Source organism: Galeopterus variegatus, unplaced genomic scaffold (genome assembly GCF_000696425.1).
Source record: "Galeopterus variegatus unplaced genomic scaffold, G_variegatus-3.0.2 Scaffold428, whole genome shotgun sequence".
NCBI classification, from domain to species: Eukaryota; Metazoa; Chordata; class Mammalia; order Dermoptera; family Cynocephalidae; genus Galeopterus; species Galeopterus variegatus.
The window spans coordinates 483,210-490,648 of record NW_007726539.1 but is presented as its reverse complement, the minus strand read 5'-3'; the positions used below and the strand labels follow the sequence as shown (position 1 = coordinate 490,648).

At 41.3% G+C, this 7,439-nt stretch overlaps 1 pseudogene; it reads right to left on the bottom strand.

Annotated features, from left to right (window-relative positions):
- Positions 1-5,165: 5,165 nt before the first annotated feature.
- LOC103587210 lies at positions 5,166-6,883 on the bottom strand (annotated as a pseudogene).
- Positions 6,884-7,439: the final 556 nt, after the last annotated feature.

The window sequence follows — 7,439 nt, the reverse complement described above, 5'->3', positions numbered from 1 at the left end:
TAAGTTATGAAGTTGCGGTGTCACCTTTGCTTGGGTGGTGCTAGTGCAGTGTCCTTCTGTGCTGTAACTACGTCTTATACAACCCGTACGACATGTAGCCCAGTGCCAGAAACATGGTGCGTGCTCCAAGAAGGCTTTTGTAACCCTGCCTCCCCACGCTGCCTCTGGCTGGTCTCTGTTTCTAAGCACTTGGGGACCTGACTAGGGGTAGCACCCCAGCTACACAATCTGATGTAAGTGGATTTTCCTTTTTTTAAATTTCCTATTTGCTTACTTCCAGCCCCTCACATGCAGTTAACGGTGTGGCTGAAGTCCGCTAGCGTCCGTCTTTCAGCCCTTTGTGCAAGCCCAGGAGAGGCTGTGGGTGCACTTCCAGTGTTAAATTTGGGGGTTACAAATACGTTTTAACAAGTAGGTAAATTCACAAATATAAAATCTGAGGATAGTGAGGATCGACTGTATAAATATACACACACACATATGTCAGCTGTACTGAGATATAATTCACACACCGTCAAATTTACTCTTGCAGTGGGGGTCTTCGGTATGCTCACAGAGTGTTGCAGCCAGCACCACTGTCTAGTCTTAGATCATTTCATCCCCCCCAGGAGAGAGACTCCGTGCTCGTGAGCAGTCGCTCCCCATTTTCACCAGTCCCCAGCCCCCGCCCCCCGCAAGCACTCATTTACCTGCTGTCTGTGGATTTGCCAGTCCGGACGTTTCATATAAATGGAACCACAGAGCATGTGCTCTTCTGTGCCTGGCTTCATTCACTGAGCATCAGGTTTTCAAGGTTCAACCACAGTGTAGCGTGTATAAAAACTTTATTCCGTTTTATGGCCAAATAATATTCCATTGCATGAACATGCCGCATTTTGTTTATCTGTCCGTCCACTGATGGACATTTGGGTTGTTTTCACCGTCTGGGTGTTGGGAATAGTATTGCTATGAACGTTTGTGTACAAGTTTTTGTCTGAACACCTGTTTTCAATTATTATTATTATTTTTTGGTGGCTGGCAGGTATGGGTGTCTGAACCCTTGACCTTGGTGTTACAACGTGAGCTCCAACCAGCTGAGCTAACCAGCCGGCCCTGTTTTCAATTATTTTGGGTATGTACCTAGGAGTAGATGACTGCATCAGGTTTACCCTGTTGGGGGGCCACCAAATTGTCTTCCAGGGTGGCCTCACCATTTTACATTCCCAGCAACAGCGCGTGAGGTTCCAGTCTCGGCACATCTTGCCAGCTGTCTGATTTTGAGTCCCGGCTCTACTACTCATCAGTTGTAGATCCTTAACTTTTCCATACCCCAGTTTTCTCATCTGTGAAATGATGAGAATCATGGTGCCTCCTTCTCCAGGTTGTTGTGAGAATTAAATTTAGTTAATAAGTGTGTGGATAGAACAGTCCACGGGGTGAGTTGGTCAAACCATATGAAATTGCTGATCAATCGTTATTGATGTACAGAAAAGGTAATTTTATTTTATTCAATCCAATAGCAAGAAGCTTATAACAATTTGTATAATTAGGTAAGGGCCAGGTAAATATAGTTTATCTTTTGCCTAAGACTAATAGGACCCTCATTAAAGGGTTTCAAGCAGGACGTTGACATGATGCCATGTAGAAAATAGATTGAAAGGAAGAGGTAACTCTGCAGTTGGTCAGAGAGCTCAGTCATCCAGGTGAGAAACACGGTGGCAGTGAGAACGAAACCGAGTAGTTACAATCAAGACAACATTCGAAGATAAAGTGCACAGGAAAAACGTGTTGGTCAGAGGTGAGTATATGCCGACTCTTCTGATTTTATCTCTTAAATATAAATGTTACTCGAACATAGCTAGTTCCTCCACCTTCTTTATTACCTTCCCATCCAAACTATCATCTCTCAAGTAGACTGCTGTAATGATCTCCTAATAGCCTTTCCATATCAATTACTATTTTTATTGCACATCTATTCTTGATTTTTTCCAATTTAGTTTCCATAGTGCAAAGTGATATTTAGTAAAATATTTCAGTGGGCTGGCCAGTTAGCTCTCTTGGTAGAGGAAAGTGAGGATCACACCAAGGTTGAAGGGTCGTATCTCCACACTGGCCAGCTGCCAAAAAGAAAAAATAATTAATAAAATATTTTGCACGTAAAAAAGGAATAGAATAATGTATATCTATGTATCCAAATCCTATATATATATATATATATATATATTATTTTTTTTTTTTTTAAAGATGACCGGTAAGGGGATCTTAACCCTTGACTTGGTGTTGTCAGCACCACGCTCACCCGAGTGAGCCACGGGGCCAGCCCTCCAAATCCTATATTAAAAAAGATAAAAATATATATAGTTGTGTCTCTCTTGTAACCCTCTCCTCCTCATCTCAGAGGTAACTGCTATCTTGATTTTGGTATTTAGCATTTTCCACATCTTTTTTCTTTTTATCACATTTACACGTGTCCGTATGTGTGTGCACGTGTTTGTGTATTTTAATGCTTCATATAGATAAAATCACATTGTACGTATCCTGTTACTCGTTCCCCACCTCCACCCCACTCGATCTCATATCTGTGTGAAGTGCTCAAGTGGAAACATGTCATCCTAGTCCATTTATTTTCAGTGCAGGAGAATCTTTTCATTGTGGGAGTATATAAAAATGACAGTTGTCTATTCAAAAGGCAGATCTGATCATGTCAATATCCTGGTTAAAATCCCTCAGCAGTTTTCCACAGCTCTGAGGTTAAAGACTACAATCAAGGTCTGGCTTGATTTCAGGCTCCTTCTACCACCAAAGCCTCACTTTAAGCCCCTGGTTCCTTCCCCCTCTATTAATTAACTCCTACTCATTCTTCAGATCTCAGCTCAAGTTTCCTTCCTCGGGAAAGTCTTCCCCACCATCTCTACCGCAACCCACTAGATCAGTCCTCTTACGTGCTTTCATAACACAGCAATCTTTCCATTACAGCACTTGCCAGAACAAATAATCACATGATTTAATTAATGTCAGTTTGGAGAGGCAGCGGCCGTATCTATTTTGCTCATGATCGCATACCCAGAGCCATGCAGAGCACCTGGCACTTAGTAGGTATTCAATAAAACTTGGCTGAATGAATGAGAAGAGAAATAAGTACTAGAAGTCTTTTTCCTGTGTAGTATATATTTTTCTATTTAATTGAAACTTGTTAAAAATACATGTTCCAGAATTTAATTTTGGATCATGATGATGTGGCTGGGACTGGATACACCCTCCACTGTAAACTAGAAAACTAGACGAAATACCACTGTTTCCAGACATTGGACAACAAGCAGTGCAGGACTGTGATCCCCGAGAGAAGGAAGCAAGCTCTGCTTTGCCCCAGCAGCACTCTTCTGGCCAGTGGTGCAGGGAGAGGAATCCCAAACAGAAATGATGCTCAATTCCAAAGGGGGAAAGAAGAAAAAGGACAAAAGAACAGATGAGACATTAGAAAACAAATAGCAAAATGGTAGATTAAAACTCAACCATGTAGACAGTTACGTTATAAAAACACACCACTTAAGACACAGAGATTGGATTAAAAAAGCAAGACCCAACTACAGTGCTATCTGTAAGAATGTACTTCATTTTTAATTTTTTGGCATCTGGCCGGTACAGGGATATAAGAATGTACTTTAAATATAAAGACACATAGAGAGTACAAGGGTAGAAAAAGATATACTATGCAAACAATAATCATAAAAAAGCTAAAGATGCTGTATTATTATAGGGCAAAGTAGCTATCAGAACCAGGGTTAAAGAGTGACATTTTGTGCATGGCCATATCACTCTAAGCATGCCTGATCTCATTTGATCTCGGAAGCCAGTACCTGCTTAGTACTTGGATGACAGACCACCTGGGAATAGTGGGTGCTGTAGGCTTTTAAAATAAATAAAAGAGTGACGTTTCATAATGACAAAAAAGTCATCCCACTCAGAAGACATAGCGATCCTAAATATGCATGTACCTTACATCAAAATTTCAAAATATATTAAGCAAAATATGACAGCACTACAAAAAGAAATAGACAAATCCACATTCACAATTTTAGTCAGAGCTTTCAATACTGGTCTCTCAATAATCGATAAAATGAGAAGACGAAAAGCCTCTAAGGACACAGATGTGTGCATTAGTCCATTTCTGGTGCTTATACAGAAACCCTGAAACTGGGTAATTTATAAAGAAATGAAACTTATTGCTTACAGTTTTGGAGGCTGGTGAGGGCCTTCTTTTACAGTGACACAGGGTGTCACATGGTGAGCATGGGCTGAGCAAGAGAGCTAACCTGTTCACTCACTCTCCTTAAAGGCCGTCGGAATCCCACACCCATAACCAGCCATTAAACCATCAGCCCATTACTCCATAAATGGATCAATCCGTTCACTAGGGCACAGTCCTCACAATCTAATCGCCTTAAAGCCCCACCTTTCAAATACCATAATAGGATTTCCCACTCTCTAAACACTGTTACAATGGAGATTAAGTTCCCAATACATGAACTTTTGGGGAACACAGTTGACGCATAGCAATGTGGAACAACAATATCTTTTCAAGTACACACCAAACGTTTATCAAGATAGATCCTAGGGAAGAAAATAGATAGATCCTGGGTCAGAAATTAAGTCTTGATAAATTTAAAGTGGTTGAAAAACTGTAGAATACTCTTTTTTACTACAACAGACTTAAATTTGAAATTAATGAAAGAACCCCAAATATCTGGAAATTAAACAACACATTTCCTCCTGACTCATGGGTCAAAGAAGTTGCAAAGGAAATTAGAAAATATTTAGAAATGAATGAAATGAAGCACAATCTATCAAACACATAGACCATCTAACCAATAAGGTGGTTAAACCTGTAGTTTGATCAAGAAGAAAGAAAGGGAATACGCACATTACCAGTATCAAGCATAAAAGAAGGAACATCTCTGCAGATAATAAAGGGATAATGAAAGAACAGTATGAACAACTTCATGCCAATCAATGTGCTAATTTTTTTTTTTTTTTTACAGAAAGCCACCACACAATATGGAACCTTTACTTTTAAGGTGATTTCTGTACATCAGGAGTATGAGAATAATCCTTTTACAAATGGAACTGATTTACTCGAAGAAACGATGACAAAAACCAAACCAGTATTTGGTGTGAATCCATAGGCTTTAAGCTGCAAATCCGGTCAAGAAGTTTGTTACAATCTTTTTCAGTTTTGCATGTGATTCTTCTGAAATCTTTCCATCAGTCCTGATATTGCCCAACAGACCAGGACGTTGGCAGCTGACAGCATTCTCGAACTTTGTGATCTTGCTGGGCTCCAGTTGATCAAGTTACCCCCTTACACCGGCATACATAACAGCCACTTGTTTTTCAACAGTCATGGGAGAATACTGTCCTTGCTTCACCAACTCAGTTGGACGCACACCATGACTCAAGAGTTGTTGAGTGGCAGTACTGAGGTCAGAACCTACCTGGGCAAAAGCAGCAACCTCAGAGACTGAGCCAATTCCAGCCTCACGGTACCTGCCATCTGCTTCATAAACCTGCTTGGGGTCGTAGATCCAACACAGGACACCAGCAAACCAATGTTAATGGCAGGGCAGATACCTTTATACAACAATTCTGTTTCCAAGAAGTCCTATCCATGAGTGATGGAAATGACATTTGTTGGAACGGCAGTAGACACATCACCAGCGTGGGTTTCAATGACTGGTAAAGCAGTCAAGGAGCCACCACCAAAAGCATCATTCATTTTGGCTGCTCTCTCTGGCAGCTGGGAGGTAGCAGAACACATCACCAGGACAGGCCTCGCAGCCAGGGGGTCAGCGGAGCAGTAGAGACACCTGACGGTAAGCAACAGCCTGTTTGGGTAAGTCGTCGTAGATGGTCAAAGCATGTTTGCCATTATCTCTAAAACACTCTCCCAAAGGACAACCCAACTAAGGAGCCAGGGGCTGTGTGAGGCAGCGTCAGAAGCAGTAGCCGACACACGGTGGTGGGCTTCACTGCATGTGCACTGTGAGTCTCCACCAGCTGGGCGACAGTGGATCTCTTCTGACCAACAGCATCACAGACACAGTACAGCTTCTTCTTTCCACCAGATCCTTCATTGAAATGTTTCTGGTTGACCATTGTGTCAAAAGCAGTCGATGATTTCCCAGTCTTTCTGTCACCAATAATCAGCTCATGCTGACCATGACCAACTGGTACCAAGCTCTCCACAGACTTAATGCCAGTCTGCATTGGTTCCTGCACAGAGATTTGAGGCATGGTTCCAGTGGCTTTCAGGCCAACTTGCCTATGGGTCTTGGAACCAGTTGGATCCTTTTCCATCAGTGGCATTACCAAGGGCATCTGCTACATGACTCAGCAGCTCTTCACCAACTGGAACATCCACAACAGTGCGTGTCCTCTTCACAGCATCTCCTTCCTTAATTAGTTTATCACTTCCAAACACAACACCAACATTGTCAGGTTTCAAGTTCAAAGACAGACCCTTTAAGCCTGAAGAAAAGTCTGCCATTTCTTCTGCTTGAACATTCCTCAGCCCATGTCCTCTGGTAACACCATCACCAATACTTAAGACACGCCCAGTTTCTTCAAGGTCAACAGAGGCATCAGCTCCAAGAATATGCTATTCAAGAATAGAAGACATCTCAACAGTGCCAATCTTCTGAAGATGAGTGTTAGAGGCATGGAGGTTCCCTGCAGTAATGAAGGATGATCCCAAAGCATTTTTGGAGACCAGCTCAGCCCGCCAAGGGACAGTGCGGGCCACGGCTGCAGCAACGGGCATGGACTTTGTAGCTTCTCTTTGGTGGCTCCTCCGCAGCCGCAGCCTCTGGACTGACTGGGACCTAATAGGTTAACTTAGATGAAATAGGTTGACACCAAAATTCTCTTTTTAAAACTTTTTTAAAAAAAATTATATTTTTATTTTTTACAAAATTCTCTTATGAAGAAATAAAAAATTGAAATATCCTATATGTATTAATTAAATAGAATTTATATTTAAATATCTTTCCACAAAGAAAACTCCAGGTTCACGTGACTTCACTGGTGAATTCCAATAAACATTTAAGGAAGAAATAATACACGAACTCTTTCAGAAAAAAGAGGAGGAGGGAGTCCTTTCAACTCATTTTATAAGGTCATTATCAAGCAAATACCCAAACCAAAGTCATTGTAAGAAAGAAAGCTACAAATTAGTATCTCTCATGAAGGATGTATAGACACAGAAATCTTTAACAAATACTAGAAAATTGAATCCTGGAATAGAAAGGCAAAGGACCTAGATCAGTCAAAATAATCTTGAAAATGAAGAACAAAGTTCGAGGACTTACACCACCTCATTTCAAGACTTACCACTGTAATCAAGACAATGTGGTACTGGTGAAAGAAGAGACATACAGAGCAATGGAACATAATGGAGAACCCAA